The following is a 21,193-nucleotide window of genomic DNA, read 5'->3' as shown; positions in this document are numbered from 1 at the left end:
AATGTTATGGGAGACTTTTATAAGAAACTTTCCCTATATTACAGCTGATGTGCTCCATAATTTCAAAGGCATATAAATGAGCACAATTCTTCCTATGAGAACCAGAAAGAAGAGGGCTAGAGAAAATAGCATTTTACATTAGTAGACCCTAGATTGCTGAAAGCTGTTTCACTAATTCAGAATGACACTGAGGAAACTACATACATGCATTCAACAACGGCAAAGCCTGAGCCATGAAATCACAACACTCATACATGCAACATTCTTTTGTTAAAGATATCTTCTCTTAAAATGACCTAGAATGAGACAGGAGAGTTTGGCATGCTCTTCATTAGATGCTTTGGCCTAAATGAGTCCTTTTGAATGATTCCCAGTGAGAGTTACACATGCTCAAGAATTTATTAAGTGAGATTTTTTCCTATTAATACAATCAGGAAGACCCCAGACCACTTTCAGGCCCTACGAGGCAGCGAAATTGAGCTTAAAGGTAGGTTACCAACTGTTATGAGTTTTCTTTCTACATCTGTATGCCTCGATCTACTTCTTGGAATTTATTGACCAGTTCACCTTCTGTTCCTGACAGGCCCATGAACTCCGTGCCTGGCTGGGAAGTACAAACCACTTCTTTTCACTGTACCTTTCTAGGAATAAAATTATACACAGGACTTCGAGTTGTAAGAGACCATAAAGTTCACCTGACCCAACGCCCCTCATTTGACGAATGGAGACACCAAGGACTAAGGAAATTAAGCAATTTGCCCCACACAGTTAGTAAATGGCAGAGCTGAAATTTGATGTCAGGTTCTCATTCTCTGAATCTAATGCTCTTTCCAAATAATTTGTTACTCAAAATACATACATATATATATATATGTATATATACATATATAGCTAAGCACACATAAATATACATACACATGTATAAAAATACATACATATAGTTATATCTGTGTGATCAACAGAACACCTGAAGAATGTTCAACAGCTTATATGTATATAAAATATATTGCACACATACATATATTCATATACAAACTAATATATTTAAAGTTATAAATAGATAAATTAAAGTTATAAATATATACACATTGTTATCCAACTCTTGGTGACCCCACTGGAGTTTTTTTTTGGCGGAGATACTGAAGGGGTTTGCCATTTCCTTCTCCAGCCCATTTTACAGAGGAGGAAACTGAGGGAAATGAAGTTAAGGGACTTGAGTCTGAGGCCAGACCTGAGGCTCTATCCACTGAACCACCAAGTTGTCCTGTAGATAAACACACACATTTAAATAGAGAGAGATACGGGTATGTGTAGGCATATAGATGAAAGGATAAAGTGGAAAGAGAACTCATCTCCAAGTCAGCAAGTCCTGGGCTGAAGTCCTGCCGGTGACCCACAGTGGCCTGACCCTAACTGTACAATTCTGGGTCTGTTACTTTTGTTGTGGGAAAACACACCCAAGTATGGAGCAGGATCTCACTTCTAAAATGGGAGGCTCAAAACTCCATTCAATTTTGAAGTAGGAGAGAATTTTACTTAAAGAAGAGTTTTTATTTTAGATGGTATAATAGTCTAGGCTGGTGAAATGGCTTTGGGGCTAGTAGAATTGCCTTGGGGATGGCAGAGTAGCCCTGGGACTGATGGAGTAGCCCAAGGAGTGGACCAGTTTGTCTATTTATTGAGGGTCTGGGGGCTTGTCACCTCCCATTTCAGGGACATCACCTTTTTTTTTTAATTTTAATATTATTTTATTTGGTCGTTTTCATACATTATTCACTGGAAACAAAGATCGTTTTCTTTTCCTCCCCTCCCCTCTCCCCCCCCCCCCCCCCCCCGCCTTTCCCTCTCTCATAGCCGACGCATGATTCCACTGGTTATCACATGTGTTCTTGACTTGAACCCATTTCCCTGTTGTTGGAGTTTGCATTATAGTGTTCATTTAGAGTCTCTCCTCAGTCTTATCTCCTCCAACCCTGTAGTCAAGCAGTTGCTTTTCAGCGGTGTTTTTACTCCCACAGTTTATCCTCTGCTTGTGGGTAGTATTTTTTTTTTTAGATCCCTGCAGATTGTTCAGGGATTGCATTGATACTAATGGAGAAGTCCATCACCTTCGATTATACCACAATGTATCAGTCTCTGTGTACAATGTTCTCCTGGTTCTGCTCCTCTCGCTCTGCATCACTTCCTGGAGGTTGTTCCAGTCTCCATGGAATTCCTCTACTTTATTATTCCTTTTAGCACAATAGTATTCCATCACCAACATATGCCACAATTTGTTCAGCCTTTCTCCAATTGAAGGGCATCCCCTCATTTTCCAATTTTTGGCCACCACAAAGAGCTCAGCTATGAATATTTTTGTACAAGTCTTTTTCCTTATTATCTCTTTGGGGTACAAGCCCAGCAGTGCTATGGCTGGGTCAAAGGGCAGACAGCCTTTTATCGCCCTTTGGACATAGTTCCAAATTGCCCTCCAGAATGGTTGGATCAGTTCACAGCTCCACCAGCAATGAATTAATGTCCCTACTTTGCCACATCCCCTCCAGCATTCATTACTTTCCTTTGCTGTTATGTTAGCCAATCTGCTAGGTGTGAGGTGATACCTCAGAGTTGTTTTGATTTGCATCTCTCTGATTATAAGAGATGTAGAACACTTTTTCATGTGCTTATTAATAGTTTTGATTTCTTTGGCTGAGAATTGCCTGTTCATGAGGGACATCACCTTTTCCCAGAATAGCCCACCCAGGGTTTTACAGGGCTTAGAGGTGTGGTTTGGGATCTGACAGGTCACAAATGATCTTGAGGACACCCAAAAGAGAATAAGGAGCATGGGCAGGTTTGGGGGATTTCCCTGGGCTGCCAGAGCCCTTAGAGCGCATGTCCCATGTTTCCCCCATTGTCCCAGCTGCCATCATTTCTCCTTCTGGAATGCCTTCATTAAAGATGAGGACATAGGGAGGCGATAGTACAGCAGACAACCACTATGGGTAATTAATCATGCCTAACAAGTCAGAGCTAAGGTAAATACAGAACAATATAAGCGATTAATAATATACAACAGCACAAAGCTGGTGTATAGAACAGAATAGTATAGGTGATTAATAATACAGAATGGCTAACCAATTAATGATACAGATTCTACAATTTATGCTAACTGGCGAGAAATACAAGATTTCCGAACATGAGAATCCTGCTTCTGTCACTGCCCATCACTGCCCACTGCCCATCTCCATCCCTTTCTTTCTCTAAAGCTCAGTTTCCCTATCTACAAAGAGAGGATACTGACACTTGACTTCCCTTCACAGAGTTTTTGTGAGAAAAGCATTCATTGTTTTAAAAAATTATCATTGGAAAAATAAAGAAAATATATGAAATGATGAAAAGAGAAGAAAAGAGAATAGATACAGTTACATGAAAAAAAAAATAACAGCCACAAAGTCAATAGAAAAAAGTATTGAAGTAAAATAAATCCAAAGGGAATTCAAGCCAACAGTAAGCCCTTCTACCCTACATCTACTCTTCCAGATTCTGAACTTGGGGCCAAGCCAACATAGAGACCCTGAGACCCTGCCTAAGCCAACACCCCATAAAGTTCTGAGCCCTGAACCAAGCCTGCAGTGACATCCCAACCCTAGCACAGGGCAGTCTGCAGTGTGCCTGGCTGGTGCAGCCCAGCCTAAGCCCAAATAGAGGCCCTAAGTCCTAGCACATGGCAGTTGGCAAGGTGCCCAGCTGGTGCAAGCCCAAGGGGAAGCCCAGAGCCCTTTCCTAAGCCTGCAGTGAGTCCTGAACCCCAGCTCAAAGCAATATGCAGTAGGCCTGGTCTGTGTAAGCCCCAGGACAAGGCAGTCCCCAGTGTGCCTGGCTTGATCAAGCCCAGAGTGAGACCAAAAGCCCTGCCAGAGTCTGAGGCTAGACCCTAAGCCCCAGCAGAGGGTAGCTCACAGTGCTTTGAACTCTGCAATCCTTCAGCAGTCCCAGGGGGTGACTGAATCAGCAGTGGGAGACACTCTGAGAGCTCCCAGCCCACAGGCCATCACAGCACCTTGGAAGAACTGAAACTTGCAGAAATCCATAAATAGAGCTAAGGAGAGTGGGCAGGAAAAACTAAAATTTAAGCAGTGCTCTCTCTACCCTGAGAACAGAGCCCACCTTCAAGATAAAAGTGAAAGTCAAGAAAAAGGCTAGGAAAATAAGCAAACAAACAAAACAACAACAACAAAAAAAACCTAACCATAGAAAATTTTTATGGTGACAAAGAAGAGCAAGGCACAGACACAGAAGAGGATAGTGAAAGCAAATGAAATACATGTAAAACTTTAAAGAAAAATATGAATTGACCTCAGGCTCTGGAAGAGCTCTAAAAGGATTTTAAAAATCATTTAAGAGAGGCAGAGGAAAAATGGGGAAGAGAAAGGAAAACAATGCAAGAAGAAAAGAACAGCAAAATTGGAATCAAATGGAAAAGGAGGTTCAAAAGCTCAAAGAAGAAAATTATTTCTTAAAAAGTAGAATTGGGCCACTAGAAGCTAATGACTTCATGAGACATCAAGAAACAATAAAACAAAATAAAGAAGGAAAATTAAAACGTGAGCAAATCTCCTCCCTTACTATTTTTAAAGTGCAAAACAAATATATCCCCAAGGTCTCCTTTTCACAATTCGGGGCTCAACAGTGTTATTACTACTTAGGTACACTTCATTGCAGGAGAGAAGGGAAGAAAATAGTATTTGTTTTTCTTATCTTTCACTCCCATATGTCATGGGTTCAATCCCCTCAGCCTACTTCCACTATGATTTTCCCAGTTCTACTGTGTTCATACATTTCTGCATATGTTCTCACCAAGATGCTATTAAATATTGCTCTATAGAGGATCATAAAAATTATTTAAAACAAATCTTTCAGAACCTCTTTTTTTCCTTTCCACATAGAAAATCAAGTTAGAAATCTTTCTGAAATAGTACCAAAATTTACTCTGCCTTAATTTTTGGTTTGGGTTTTTTTAATTAAATTCAGTATTTATAGAGTGCATCTCACATACCAAGAAATGTCCTTTTTTTTCTTGTCCTTATTGTGGACTACCTGCAAAATGCTTTTGAATTTTCCAAATCTTGTCAAGCAGAGGAGTTGAGTCTGCTGAAAACCTCAGGAAGATGAATGTGGAATACTGTTTTATTTCTGCTATTGAGGATTTCTACTACTGAAGAGTTTAGTTTGGGAACCAAAGGAAAAGTGAATAATAGATGTCAGATATTTGTTATTTCTGAATTTTATATGTTGCTCTAAGTTTGAATTGGGGAAGAGGAGTAGGGAAGAGAGGGGGCGAAAGAAAGAGAGGAAGAATGGAAGGAAAGGAGGAGGGGAATAATGGGAAGAAGTGAAAGGCAATAGGGAAACAGTGGAAGAAAAAGTGGGGGAAGGATGGAAAGAAAAAGGGAGGGAGGATGGAAGGAAAGTGGGAAGAGGAATAGAAAGTCCTCAATCTTAGTGAAGATTCTATATAATAGGTAGCAAAAGCAACCATATAATTCTGTGATGTAGCATCATTAGGCTTTAAATGATGTGTTTTAATAGAGTCCCTTGATAGTGAAGTGAGAAGGAATTCATTCTCTTTGTCTAAATAATTTGCTCAAGGTACAGAGCATGCCAACAAAGAGAGGTTATTTATCTTCTCTTACAGATAACCACCTGTCATGTATGCTACAATTCTTAGGGGCATCACAAAGATGTCTTGCTTAAATATGCATTTTTAGTATTCAGCCCCTCACTACAATGCCACATACCACTTCCAAGTGTTTTGATCAATCAATCAATCAACAAGTATTTAGTAGGTACCCTCTATGGACCAAATACTATACTAGGTGCCACAGATGCAAAGGGAAAAATGAGCCAGTTTCTAATTTCAAGGAGTTTATACTCAACTACACTGTAACCTCAAACCCAAAATCAAAACATCTGATGTCTCTTTCAAAGACTATAAATTGTTTAATCAAGAGTAAGAGATAAATGTGAAACAACAAATTCTGACATGAATTTCCAAATCGAAAAATATTTTCAAACAGACTCTATCCAAGAAACATGCAAAATAAGACTTTAAATTTTGAGTTTTGAAAAGAAAACATTTGTTGTTTCTAGAAACCGTAGTGAAGTTTTGTTGACTACAAGTAATTATTAAGTATCTACTATATGCTAGAAATTGCACAAGGAAATAGGAACCCAAATGAAAAAGGGAGATAGTACCTGCCCTCAAACAGTTTATATTCTTCCTTGGTAAACAGCAAAGTGCTTACTAGCTCTTTGAAGTTCTTATATAAGTGTAACAAAGCAGTGAATGCTACTGCCTTGAAACTCTGAGAATACCAGAATAGAGATAAGCTTATTTTTAGGACTAGCTTATATTGGGTGCTGGAAGGCTTCTTCATGGGTTTTCCCTAGACTGAACAGTAAGACTCTATCCCTCTGTCCTTATATTTTGGTTGTTTAGTCATTGCAATCATATCTGATTCTTCCTGACCCCATTGGGGGTGGGGGGTGGCAAAGATGGTTTACTATTTCTTTTTCTAGCTGATTTTACAAATGAGAAACCAAGGCATAAAGGGTTGAAAAGACTTGCCCAGGGTCACACAGCTCGTAAGTGTCTGAGGCTAGATTTGAACTTATGAAGATGAGTTTTCCTAATTCCAATTCAAATGCTTTATCCACTGAGCCATCTAGCTGCCCCAGACCTTATAGACATCCTGACATTCTGACATATATATGCATTCTATGCAATTTTTTTTGCCTTAGGGATAGAAAATGATTTTCTTTTCTCATTCAGCCCAGATATCAGACTACTCATATATATCTATATGTAGATATATATAGTCTGATATGTCCTAATGAATGTCTGTACATATAGTTTGATATTTGGGCTTAAGGAGAAAAAAGTAGCTTTCTATCCCCCCTCCCCCCAGATTAAAAATTTTTTCTTCCAAGTCTCCTCAGGAAAACATAACCAAGGAAAGGATTCAAATATAAATGACAGGACTAAAAAAAAACTTGTCATGTTAACAAAATCATAAACTTGGGGGAGGAGAAGAGAAAAAAATACAGGATCAAAGGATCATAGAGTTAATCACTGGAAGGGATGTTAAAGATCAGTTGGCCAAGTCCTTTATTTTACAGAGGTTTCTTAACTAAAGCTCAGGAAAGTGAACCTAAGTTCAACCCACTGCTTAGAAGAGGCAGGATTTTCTAAAATCATAAATTTAGAGCTAGAAGGGCCTTCAGAGATCATCTAATCTAATTCTCTTCATTTTACATATGAGGAAATTGAGGCTGGAGAGATTTAAATGATTTGCTGCATGGTAGTAGGTGGCAAATTATAATCAAATATTCCCTCTTAAACTCAATCTACTTCTAAAATTTTCTCCTATTGCACCTCTGAATACAGAAAGATTACAAATTTTCACTGTAGCAAGCCATGCATGTGTGTTTTGGAGGGAACAGTTTCATTCCATTATTTGAATCCCATAGATATTAGACCTCTCTCCCTCCTACCTTGCCCTATTCTCTAGCTCTGCTCCAGTTAATTTATGCAGGGGTTGGAGAAAAGACTACGGTTCATTTGCAAAGAGGCTCCTTTCAAGCAATTCTATCTCCTTTTCAGGTATCCCTCTTTTCAATCTAGTTCCACCCCTTCTCTTCCCACTGCCCTAACTCCTTCTTGTTTCTGCTGCTCTCCATGAGTCTCCTTGTTTTTAGAGATAATTTTACATTGCAAATGGACCTTGGTATTTCTGTCAAACACATAATACTAGGTGAAGTTACCTGAAATAGGGTGTAAAGAATGGGAAAAGAAATGAATGAAACAAATTTTTATCCACTCAAAAGCTAGAGAAGCAAGTCTAGTACATTTGACAGTCCCCATGCTTTACATGTCACTAGACACAAATACTGTAAAGCTTTCTTTGGACTGTTTCCTGTGGCATGAGCCCAATTTAATTATCTGTCTTCACCCCCTCTTTTCATTTCTAGTATTTATATTCTCTACAGATTCATTGGCTCTTTAGAAACTTAAAAAAACAAAACAAAACAAAAAACCAACCCTGAGGATCAGATTTAAAGTTCAGAACTTAAAATCCAAAGGTTCCTTCTTCTGAGAATTTATTAAACCCCATTTACCAGCTGGAATAAAGTACACACTTTGGGCAGGAGGTAAAATTCAAATATAGCAAATGAATATGGTATCAGTGGACCTCACAAGGGTAGATAGGAGTACATATTGCAAGGACCCTGTCCTTGTGGGTGGCTTGAAGGGAAACATAATAGACATCCCTCTCCTCTGTCTGTCCTCAAGGGTGACTTTCATTCCTGCCAGGAAGGGAAGCAGGAGGTTCAACCCAGAGTCTACTCTCTGCTCTCCTCAGAGAAAGGGGACCCTTAACTAGAAGCATATCTTCATGCTCTCTTAAATATTGCTCAATTGGATCCCATCTAACTTTTGATCGATTTGTCATTTCTGGAGGGAAGCTTTATGTCCAGGGTTTGACTCCTTTCCCACCTTATATAATACCAGTTTTACAAAGAGCACACATAGCAAACAGCAAAGAGATCCATTTATCTGAATCATGGCAAAAAGTTATACATAGGAAAATATATTCTTGACAGTAGAGAGTAAAGGAGCGAGGGTAGGAACTCTCCCACTAGAAGCAAGTCAACTCAGCTCAATCAAGAGAGTCCTAGATCTTCCCCAAGGGGAAACTCCCCCAAGTCTCTAGAGTTAACAAACTGGAGATAGGGACACAATGGATACTGCCAGCCCCGCTCTTGTCTCTTCTCAGAGTCTTTCCCTTTAACATCCTGAAGGGGAGTTGGCCTCTTTCATCTTCTCTCTTGAAGCCCGGAGCCAGGAGTACCCAAAGCAGCTCCACATTTGAACAAGACTTGAAATTTGATGAGTCTCCAATGGGGACCAGCTCTGAACAGTCCTGAAGAGGGGGTAGGGGAGCATTCAAAGTGAACCCTCATCCAAAGTGTCCCCAAAGGGTTAAGAAGTGAAGCTCTTGCCTCCTGCCAACTCTGCCTCAAGCTCATATAGGACAGGACCTTCATTTCCACCAGTAAGGAGAGAGTCCTATACCAGCAGGGCAGAGATTACATAGATATGAATCAAAAGAGGATCTAGGAAAGCAGCAGTGGTTTAAAACAAACAAAAAAAGAAAAGCATTCCTGGAATACTTCTACTGAATGATTTTTAAGGAAAATCCTACTCAGGCTTTGAAGACCCAGCTCAAATATCATTCTTTCCATGAAATCTTTCCTAATCCTTAAATCAGAAATGATTATTTTTTCCTAGGAAATCTTCAAGTATTCCAAATACTTTGCCTCAGCCCTTACCATTCTTTATATTATATTATATTATATTGTATTATATTATATTGTATTATATTGTATTGTATTATATTATATTATATTATATTATATTATATTATATTATATTATATTATATTATATTATATTATATTATATTATATTATATTATAATTACTATGTTTCTATCTTATATATTATGGCTATTTGTAATCCCCTCTTACCTCCTTTTGGACAGCCAGGTAGCATAATAGAGAGTTTCCTGGGCCTAAAGTTAGGAAGACTCATCTTCCTGAGTTCATTTGGCTTCAAACACTGTGTGTCCCTGGGCAAGTCACTTAACCCTGTTTGCCTCAGCTTCCTCAGCTGTAAAATGGGCTGGAAAAGCAATGGCAAGACACCCTAGTATCTTTGCCAAGAAAACCCCCTTATGAGATCATAAAGGGTCAGGTACAGTTGAAGAATGACTGAACAACTACTACTTAATTCCTTTACTAGATTATAATTGTAATCTCCTTAATGGCATGGACTTTCTTTTTCTTTCTTTTTCTGTGAATCTCCTCCAGAGCCCAGCAGAACACTTGGCCCTGGTAGATGATTAGCCTTGCTGGTTTGGACCTTATCTTTGATAGCCTTCTGGGATCCAGGCTGACTCTTCTCTAATTCATCCTTCATTCTGATACCTATATTTTCTGATTCTATTACTTTATTCCAAAATCTGCAGTGGCTCCCTAATATTTATTTACCAAATAATGGATGAGATCCTTCTACGCTCTGCCTCCAACTTGCCTTTCACTACTTCCCTTTACATACTCTAGATCCTGGTTAAACTGGGTTGTTCTCCTATCTCCAGTTTTATCATGAACTCTCTTATCTTCCTGCTTGTGTTGATGCCACTCTCACAGCTAACCTCTCCTTAATGAAATCCTTTCCTCCCAGGCAGCTAGGTGGCATAGTGGATAGAGCACTCTGCTGGGAGAAAGGAAGACCTGAGTTCAAATCAGGCCTTAGATACTTATTAGCTATGCGATCCTGGGCAAATCACCTCTGTTTGCCTTAGGTCTCTCAACTGTAAATTTGGAATAATACAGGCATCTACTTCATAAGACTGTTAAAAGGATCAAAAATTGGAAAATTAAAAAAACAAACAACACTTAGCACAGCACCTGGCACATGCAAATGCTCATTCCCTTCCCTTCCTTAAAGATTGAGTTCATTTGTGTTTTCTTCCTTCTCAGGTTTCCCATGGAATTTTATTTAAACCTCACGCCTCTGATTCTTACAATCTGTCATGTATTATAGATTTTGGGTTGTATCTCATGCACTTAATTAGAATGTAAGCTCCCTGAGGCAGCTACTATGTCTTGTTCCACCTCTGTATCTATACTCAGCACACTGCACAGTTTCTTGCCTGTAGTAAGTTCTTGATATATGACTTCATTATGGAGTTCAGGAAAGTGGCTCAGCAGGTTGTCTTCAATCTTCTAGAAGGTTTTAGAGAAAAGTTTTTCAATTTAATGCCATAAGAACTGCCCTCACTGAAAGGAAGCATGCCCAGGAAAGGGTTTTTCCCTCCAAACACATCCTCCTTTCCAAAATGCAAACTAGGAAGGAAATGACACCCAAGGAGATATGATGTTTTAGATTTGGTGATATAGCAGACATTTTTAGTATCTTTTTTTTTTTTGAGAATGAAGTTTCCTTCATCCTGGCACAAGCCCTGGTTATTTTCCTTACAAAGCAGTTAGCCCTAAATTATCCACTGAATAGCCAGAACTGAACGTGTTGATCAACTCACATTATTAAAGACAGAGGCATCTATTTGGAAGACAATGTCCTCCATGTCCAGGACTCCCACCCCATGGAACATAGCTATCCATTTCCTTGACAAGGATACTGGAGTGGTTTGCCATTTCCTCCTCCAGGGGATTCTTTCTTATATACATGATGAGGTTTTGAAACTGTGAAGGGGGAAAAAGATTGTTTTCCATCAGAAGGTCCTCCTTCTTCCAGCAACTCCTACCCCAATTTCTACCAGGTACCTTGCACCCTCAAACTACCTCCAATAGATCTTACCTTTCATCAGAATTGACCTGTAACTAGACTGGCAGAGTAGCAGAATGGATTGAGTGTTAGACAGGAAGGTAAGGAAGATAAGAAGACTTCCCCTCCATGTGATCATGCAAGTAACCCCTCTGAGCCTGTTTTATAAAAAATGGAGACTTGAACCCGAGACTCCATTTCCCAGAAGTCCTTGCTCACTTCCCAAAATGCCTTGTAATTTCACCTGGGCCGAGAGCGAGATGGAGTATGTAACCTGGCTGTAAAGGCTACTGGGCTTTTTTCCTGTTTCTGCTTCCAAGCAGAGGGCTCTCTCATGATGTAGGTGAGGATTGAGTGGGCCTCTCAGCCCACCTAGCACGTGCCTTTCTTACTTGTATTTTCCTAAATTCCTTGTCTTAAATAAACCTCTAAAAATATAATACTTCTAGAGAGAAACTAATTTCTACCTGCCTCAGTTTCCCCCCAAATTTTAATCATAACAATTGAATTTTAACTGTTACAGTTTCCTCAAATATATATATATGTGTATATATAATATACTCACACAAAGGATACTTATACATGTACATGCATACATACACACATATATAAATTTATTTATTTTTTGTTACATAAAAATTTCTAGGTCTCTCCCTCCTTCCTTCCTCCCTCCCCTCCTCACGCCAGAAAAAGCATCATCTGACAAAAAAAAAAGTACATAATAAAACTATGTCATGCTTGTTTCTATTGATCAGATCTTTCTCTAGGCATACAAAGGTCATTCTCAAACAAAATTTCTGTTGCTGTATACAACGCTCTTTTGGTTCGGATAATTTTGCTCTTCATGATTTCATGTAGGTCTTTCCACTTAAAAAATTTAAACTGTTCTTCATTTTATAAAGTTTCCTCAACTTCACAATGAAGGTGGTAATATCTTTGAGCATCACACAAGTGCAGAATTTTAGAGTTGGGAGGGATCTCAGTGGCTAAATTCAAATCCCCTGAACCTAAAAAAGAATCCCCAGTGCAACATACTCAACAAGGGGTCATCTAGCCTTTCCTTAAAGGTCTCCAGGGTCAGGGAGCCTTCGGAAGAGTCTAACTGTAAGGTTTTTTACCTGACTTCAAGCTTTAATTTGTCTCTTTGCAGCTCTTGGCATCATAGCTGGAACCTCAGAGGCTCTCTAGTCCAGATCTCTCATTTTGTAAATGAGGAATCTGAAGCTTGCCAAATGTCACACACATTATACAAGAAATGTCAGAAGCAGGATTCAAAATCAGGTCCTCTGATTGCAGATCCAAGTTCTTTCCATTTTGCCACACTGCCCTTTTCAACCATTACTGCCAGTTCTGCCCCCTGGGGCTAAACAGAGTAAGTCTAATCCCTGTTTCATATGTCCTTTCTCGGTCATTTTTCAGTTGTGTCTGACTCTTCTTGAATCTGTTTGGGGTTTTCTTGGCAGAGATACTGGAGTGATTTGCAATTTCCTTCTCCAGCTAATTTTACAGATGAGGAAACTGAGGCAAACAGAGTAAAGTGAGTTGCCCAGGATCACACAAGTAAGTGGCTGAGTCCAGATTTGAACTCATGAAGATGAGCCTTTCTGATTTTCAGGTCCAGCACTCTCTCCATTGCACCACCTAGCTGCCATATGTGGACACATGTGGACATGTTATTTCCTCAGCTATACCATGAGCTTCTGGAGTGCACAGACTGCTTGTTTCTGTCTTTCTGTCTTTTGTCTAGGTGCTCAGACTTAGCCCATAGTAAATGGCAATCAGTTAACCAACAGATGGTCATTAAGCAGCTTCTTTGTGTCGATCACTGCCATAGACACGAGCAAACAAAAGCAAAAAAAGGAAACAATTTCTACTTGCAATGACTTTACAGTCTAATAGGGGAGAAAACTATACATGAGAACAAAATGCAGCATAAATATAAAGTTAATAAAAATATTATTTACAGCAGCAATTTTATACAAGGGAGTTTGAGAGGAGGGTATTAGCATTTGGGCCATCAAAGGCTTCATGCCAAAAGATAGTACATGAAGGGAGAAAGGAGGAATTGCCTTCCAGGACTGGGGAACAGCTAATGCAAAGACACAGCAAGGAGACACGGAGTCTCTTGTATGAAGAACAAATTGAAGACCAGTTGGCAGGGAGACTAGCCCATGAGGTTTCAAAAGTCCATTACGGCCAGTCTTATAGGGCATTGAGCAGTACTTATTTCTTACTCTGGAGCAATAGGAAGCCGCTGCAGTGACTGACTAGGGATGTCACATTGTCGGCACTATTTAAGGGAAATTATTCTGATGGCAATGTGTGAAATGGAAAGGAGACCTGAGGTGGAGACCCAGGCAGAGGCCGCCACAGTACAAAAGACGGTGGAGACCTGAATAGAGGTGGTATGATGGGAATTTTTTAGTATTTCCTTTTATTCAATGTTACTATGCCATTCTTTCATTTTGGTTAACTGAAACTTGTTTCCTGTTCCTATTAAAATTGGCCTCACCTGACTCATGAAGTGACAGTATTAAGGGAAAACTTCTTGACATTCCTCAGATAAGAAGCCAAAGGGAGAATTTTTAACTTCCCAGGGTGGTCTGGCTCACTATTTGTAAAGAGATTCACGTGGCTCCAAGACTTCTGGTTATCAGCTCATTGGGAACCCTCTGTTTCCTCTGTTACTTGACTTTGTTTGTCAATTGAATCTGTATAGGACAGCTAGGTGGCACTGGGCCTGAAAATCAGGAAGACTCCTCTTCCTGAGTTCACATCTGACCTCAGACCCTTAGTAGCTGGGTGACCCTGAGCAAGTAATTCACTTAACCTCATTTGACATCCATAAAATATGCTGGAGAAGGAAATGGCACTCCAGTATCTCTGCCAAGAAAATTCCAAATGGGCTCACAAAGAGTTGGACTCAACTGAAAACAACGGAACAACAAAAAGAGAGCCTGTTTAGGCAGGCCTGTTTCTTTAGGGGACACATGAGATCATGATTCTCTTTAATTTAGTTTGTTTAACCCTAGTAGAAGAAAGCATGACATAATGGATCTACTTGCCTAGGCCCTTGTGACCTTTACAGCCTATTGTTATATATTTTTAAAAAAAACTCACTGTCTGATAAAATTTTCTCTATAAATATGGCAGAAACTCCAATCTTTGTTGAGGGTTATTTGTCTTCCTCTAGAACTTGTGGTTAAGAATAATAAAACTTAGGATTTTATCTCTATAATTTTTGTCTTGTGGTAGATTTATTCAGCAGCAGTAACCTACCACATGAACTCAAAAAGGAGATATTTCTCCCATAATAGTGGTAACTGTGGGAGAGGCACATAGTAGGCATTAAATATACACTTGTTTGATTAACATCCATTACTATGACTTATAGATCTTACACTCTGTTCCAGGTAGCATTTGGGAATCCAGGGTCACCTGTATTCCAAAAGAAGGCATTTGAGTCAGACCTTATTGGATAATGATTCTATCTAACCCAGATAAATAAAAACTTTTTCCCATGGATAATGAAACCTGGAAGGACTGAAATGAATAAATTTATAAACTGAAATCTACTATTAGGGAAAATTTGGCCCACTCTGGTTTTTTTAAGCTGAATCTTTAAAAAGGGGACGTTTTACAAAGCCAGCAGAGACCTCAGAGATAACCTAGTTTAATCTCCTTAGTTTACAGATAAAGAAATTGAGGCCTAGGAAAGTGAGGTGATTCACAGAAGATCAAACAAAATTAGTAGCATTACAGATCTGTCCCAGATCTCCTGAAACTCAACCCAGGGCTCCTTTCATTGTATCACATTGTCACGCATGACGACCAAATGCTGAAAGCAGGTGCAAATAGGAATGTTTGGGACATTTTTAGAGTCCTTGTAAGAAAGGCAGAAAGCCTGGTCAGTGGCCTGGTCTCCCCACTTTACATTCCTGAGCACTGGATCACGAATTCCAAACCTAAAAGAAACACAGTGAGAACACAGTGGGAAACTCAGTGAATGAGAGGCAGCTTGTAACTCATCTCCAAGTGGAGAAGCTGGGCCCTGGCAGTGGCACTAGAGGGTTCTGATGGCCATTTTGTCACCCAGGAACAAGCTCCCGCATGACAGCTGAGTAATTGAAGTATGTTAGGAATGGGACATCCAACTGGGCCCTTTGAATAGAGAAAAACAAATCAACACCGCCACCCCCACCACTCTTCTGGTAGAACCAATACACGGTATTAATTCTAAGACAGAAGGTAAGGGTTTTTTAAAAATGCAATTGGGAAATGCCTAACAAAATATAATACAACATAGTATTAATTCCTGGTTTTCTAAGTCAACCTGTGACCCTTAGGAATCTCTCTCTGGTTGAGTTTGATACTAATGCTCTCCACCATTGCTTTCAAGAGCTAGGATAAGGCTTGAGCAGGTGAGGTCAGGATAAAGGTGCTACAGAACTGAGAATAATGGGCCCCCCGCTGAGATGGCATCAGAGGAGATGGTATCAGAGGCAATGGCAGTGGGTGGTGGGGGGAATGGAAGAACTGCCTTATTGCATATGCTACTGCTGTGGATTTTCAGTGTTGTTTTGCTCCTGGAGGATAAAATGTAGCCACTGACTATGGGATGCCCCATTATATGATCCTATAAAGGCAGCTCTACTTAGAGACCTGCTTTGATTTTTCTAGTAGAATGACATCCATCCTATAGAACAGCCTAGACCCTTTTGGGGGGCCGGGGCACAAGCCTATCCCCAGCCCAGATTCATGATTGGCCCCTACTACTCTAAAGAATAACATGTGTGGGTAACTATGTAAATTTGAAGGGAAAATACAAACTATAATCTGAGGAAAATCAAGGTAGCTCCTTCCATTCAAAAGGGAAGCACCTTAAACAAGGAATGGCATTCCTCATCTCCCAAAATAGGCAAGGAACCCAAGAGAAAGATGTCTAGAGAGAAGACAAGCCAGCAGGGCTAGGTTCCAGAAGCAGATAGACTCCTACAATCTAAAACATTCCAATCCACAAGCCCTGACCTAAACACCTACTATGTCCAGAGCGCATTATCTGACATAGTAAGCATTTAATAAAGGTTTGACTGACTAGATCTTGGGGATACAACAGATCTTACCATCAAAGACCATACATTGCTAATTTTTAAAAGAGTTTGTGCAATTGCTGGAGGTTGGGATCTGCTGTTCCAAGTCTTCTGAGGTTGGACCAGGTAATTAGATCAACTGGAATCTTGGAGTCATGATTTTACTCTAGTCCTATTGGGCCATGGGAAGTCAGAATATTTTCTCCCTTTTCTTAGACTTCTTAATAATTTTTTTCTTTATTTTTGTTTCATATTAAGTTCTGATCTCCCTCCCTCTCCCCCTTATCCTGCACTAGAGAAGGCATCAATTAATCAAATATATAATATGTATTATATATAAGTATATAATATATGTATTTGTATGTGTAGAACCATTCTGTGCATACTTCTATTTATCAGTTTTTTTCTCTGGAGGTGAACATTCACAATGATTCTTCAGATAATAATGATATATAATACAATATACAAAAAGATAAATCTTGATTTATCTTAGTAATTTCTAAGCTGTATGAACAAAATGGATAATACTATAAGCTAGAGCTTCATAAATATATCTTCAGATCCTCACAACAATCCTGGGAAACCAGTGTTGTTATTATTTCCATTTTATAATTGAGGAAACTGAGGCAGACAGAGGTTAAGTAACTTGCTCTGAGTTGCATAGCCAGTAAGTGTCTGGAGCTAAATTTGAACTCAGGTGTTCCATGACTCCATGCCCAGGGCTTTATCCACTGAGCCATCAACCTGCCTCCACCCAATAACTTGTCAATTACTGAGATTCATGAGTTCCAGCATCAATGTCTACAGAACACCCATCTCCAGTAAGTGGTATAGGCTAAAAGCAGATTAATAAAAAATTTGGAAATATGGGAAGCAAAAATAGCATTAGCTATTTAATTATAATACTGCAAATACTTCATGTTTTGTGATTCTCCAGGTAAGGGAAAGTTAAAGATATAATTTGTCAGGGGAAATTAATTTGGAACCTGTATGACATTCCTGCAGGATTGAATAATTTTCTCCCTCTTTAAGTGAACACCTACACTGTAGTTTCCTATAATTACAGTATTTATTTAGGCTCCTGGCTGACCTTGTAACCCATAGTCTCCTGTGACTCTTATCCTTGGTTTTTTGGCTTCCTAGTAAAACTCAACAATCAACAACTATTAGAATATCACTTCCCCAGAGGGAGAAATCAGTAAAAAACATGTAGCCTTAGGACACAAATGAATCACAATAGTTGAAGAGGCCTCATTATTATTTTCTTATATAGAGCTAACCTGGTCTTGCACATTGTTTGGGAAAACTATGAGCTGAAATAGATGCTTGCTTTTTTGTACCCTTAGCATCCACTATTTCCTATTTTGTTAAATGTGAAATAGAATGTCAAAGGTCAGGCTTGAGCACTAATCAGCTGTCCCTCTATTTTCTGTCATGCCAGAATTCCAACACCCTCCCATCTCCCAGCATAAGGAAGGCAATGATTGTAAGCTCAGTAGACTTAATTTGTGAGACACAATGTGCTCTCTCTCTCTGTGGTGGAGATTTATGTTTGAAGATAATTTAACATCCTGAATCCCTCAATTAAATTGAGAGAACACACTTTAATTCTCATTCATTTCTATTTGTTTTGGAAAATTAAATATATCGTTTCAAAGAACATAGGAAGCATCCATACTCATGGGAAATCAGGCACTAGAATAACACTATGCTCTTTGTTCCCTTTCTTATTTTTTTTTAATGCTCTATAATAACTTTTGAAATTAAACTGGCTCAGGAAAGACGAGTGGCATCACCTTCAGCCTTTGGCATCTCTCACCTCTAGGTCTCTTGTGGAATCTGGATTCTGCATTTGATCACAAAACAAGAAAGGATGATTTCTATCCCAAAGTCCATTTGCATGAAAATGGTTTTATCCTCTATATGTAACGCCTAGGGGAAAGGTAATTTGGCTGTCCTCTATCACTGGTTGAAGCTCTTATAGATTGCTCTATTTATCAGCTCTGTTAATGGAAAACTAAGTCTTTTGATGAAGATGAAATAAGTAGGGGTCTGATGGGAAGTAGAGAAATTCCATATTTGTTAGATATGAGGAAAGAGACCTAGAATGGAACCTTTGGTTCCCATTAGGGCTTTAATAGCTTTTATTTTTAACCACTCAAATCCTCCTTTTAAAAATCATCCATCTTATTTTTATGTATTTTAATCAATAGCTTCTGTTTTGACATCACTGTCATTTCTGAATATTCCTCCTCTCTTCCCCTAAGTAAGCCAACTCTTACAAGAAAGAATAAAAAAGAAAAAGGAAGAAAAGCAATTCAGCAAAACTAACCAACACATGAACCAAGTCTGGCAGCACACTCATAGTTCCCTACCTGTCAAGGAAAGGAAGGCAATATAATATAATTCTTATTTCTTCTCTATAGCAAAGCTTCATCATTATAATTATATAGTAGAAATCGAGTTTTGTTTTTTGTTCTTTCCATTTCCATTGTTAGTCACTATTATATTGCTTTCCTGGTTTTGCTGACTTCACTCTGTATCAATTCACATGAGACTTCTGATACTTTTCTGAAAGTACCCACATTTTTAACATCAATATTCTCCCCAGTGATACTCTCCAAGAATTCCTATTAGTTCTCAAAGTCCAAATGGCAAATGACCTAAAGAATAATGGAAAGACAGATGGTTGATATAAAGATTCTACAGTATATTAATAAAAAGTGGTATAAAGATAAAGGCAGCATCAAGATCACATTCTCCTGGGGAAAGAAGTGGTTTGGCCATATAGAGAAAGACATAAAGGGAGGGTCTAGGTATACTGAGTCAGTCTTTTTTGGAAGGCTTATGGAAAGAAAAAGATAAGAATTATGAGTGTTGAGAGGGCATGGTTAGATTGAGAACACCATTGGTAGTGCTGGGGAATAGGGGAAAATGCCCATATAGATAAAGTTATAGATTCATTCAAATATCAATGTATAATTTTTTTTTAAAAACTACACATGACTGTCAAGCCATTTAAAAATTTACCTAGTAAAATTTGGAGAACAGAGGTTGGTATATTTAGGATACATGCCAAAGGTGGCATATGGGATTATTTTCTTAGACGAACATTGTTTTTAACCCTTCCCTTCTGTCTTAGAATCAATACTAGCTTTAGTTAAAAGGCAGAAGAGTAGTATGGGGTTAGCAATTGGGCTCAAGTGACTTGCCTAGGGTCACATAGCTAGGAAATGTCTGAGGCCAGATTTGTCTCCAGGCCTGGCTCTTTATCCACTGAACCACCTAGCTACCTTGGAAACAAGTTGTTAATGTCTATGATACATGGCTTTCCACCAGCTCTGAGTCGAGGGTCAGTACATACTTCCTTCACACTTGGGAGCAATGAATATAAGTTGCACACCCCGATGCTCACACAGAAGTTCTATCTGTGGCAAATGTCCTGTAAAGAACTGGTTCCCAGTTGAATTTAGGATGAATTGTTTGCTCTATCTTACATCCTTGTCAATGATATGAAGTGATGAATTAACTGGTCTCATCAGTAGACTAGACTAATGGCAACTTGTTTGGATCTTGTCCAAATAGAGGATGAGATCTGTACAATAAAAACTGGCTAGAGCATTATTCTCAATACATGATGGTACACCATTCTGACTCCATGCCATTTCTCTGGTTGTCTTCCTACCTGGATAGCACCCCCCCCCCCCCATCTCCTAGCTTCCTTCAAAACTCATCTCAACTCCCACCTTCTGTAGGAGGCCTTTTCTCTGGCCCCTTCCATTGGGAGTGCCTTCCCTCTGTGATTATCTTCCACTTACACTGTCTATATCTTGCATGTACAATTTTTAAAATATCGCATCCTTTGTTAAAATGTGAAATCCTCAAGGGCAGGGATCCTATTTGGGCCTTTCTTTGTGATCCTATCTCTTAGGCCCATGCCTGGCACAAAAGTGCTTGATGATATCCATTGAGACACTGAGATAGCTTCATGAGAATTTTTCTTTAATACTACAACCACACAGAGGATAGGCACAAAGAAAATAAGAGATGGGCACTAATCTTCCATTATCACTAATGAAAAGTGAAGTCATTAATCTTCTATTCCTTGAATAAATATTCAGTAGGTATTAACTGAATGAAGGAAGCTCTGATAAATAAATATCTTAAATGGAATTAAGAATGGGGCCATTTTGGAGATCATAATTGAGGCAAGGTGGAAAGATTTTATTTTTTCCAAATTGGCTTTTTATGAGCCTAAAACAGGAGACTTGTCTAAACACCTGTGTGCAGGATTACTATGATATCAGATGCTCTTTAAATTCCAAGACTAGATAAATGTCTATGAAGGAATTAGTGAATTTTTGAAAAACAGGAGTCTAGTTAAAAGACTCAAGATGAGAAACACACTTGAAAATGACAAAATGTATTCTTTGTTTAACAGGGGAACTATCATTAGCACTGTTACTTTTACTGCCTTTACCCAGGGTCTAATCCATAAATCTTCCGCAACAAACTATAACCAGGCAAAGATCAGAGGCACCATTTTGTTTTGTCTCTACCAAACACTGCCCACTTATTATAGATATAATCTGGATACAATTCTATTTTTAATAATTTTCAATATAAAGAAATATGATGTACAATAAGGAAACAATTCCTAAAACTAAGAGTTCCTATAATATTGAGATCTTTTTGTTCTTGTATCTGCAGAA

General features: G+C 38.9%; 1 protein-coding gene across 5 annotated transcripts in view; it reads right to left on the bottom strand.

Annotated features, from left to right (window-relative positions):
* Positions 1 to 21,193, bottom strand: part of TRIM55 (tripartite motif containing 55) — an 89,584-nt gene that overhangs the window by 2,344 nt on the left and 66,047 nt on the right. The window lies entirely within an intron of this gene.

The sequence above is a fragment of the Monodelphis domestica genome, chromosome 3 (genome assembly GCF_027887165.1).
Source record: "Monodelphis domestica isolate mMonDom1 chromosome 3, mMonDom1.pri, whole genome shotgun sequence".
Taxonomy (NCBI): Eukaryota; Metazoa; Chordata; class Mammalia; order Didelphimorphia; family Didelphidae; genus Monodelphis; species Monodelphis domestica.
The sequence above is the reverse complement of the archived record's forward strand: the minus strand, read 5'-3'. Positions and strand labels throughout refer to the sequence as shown.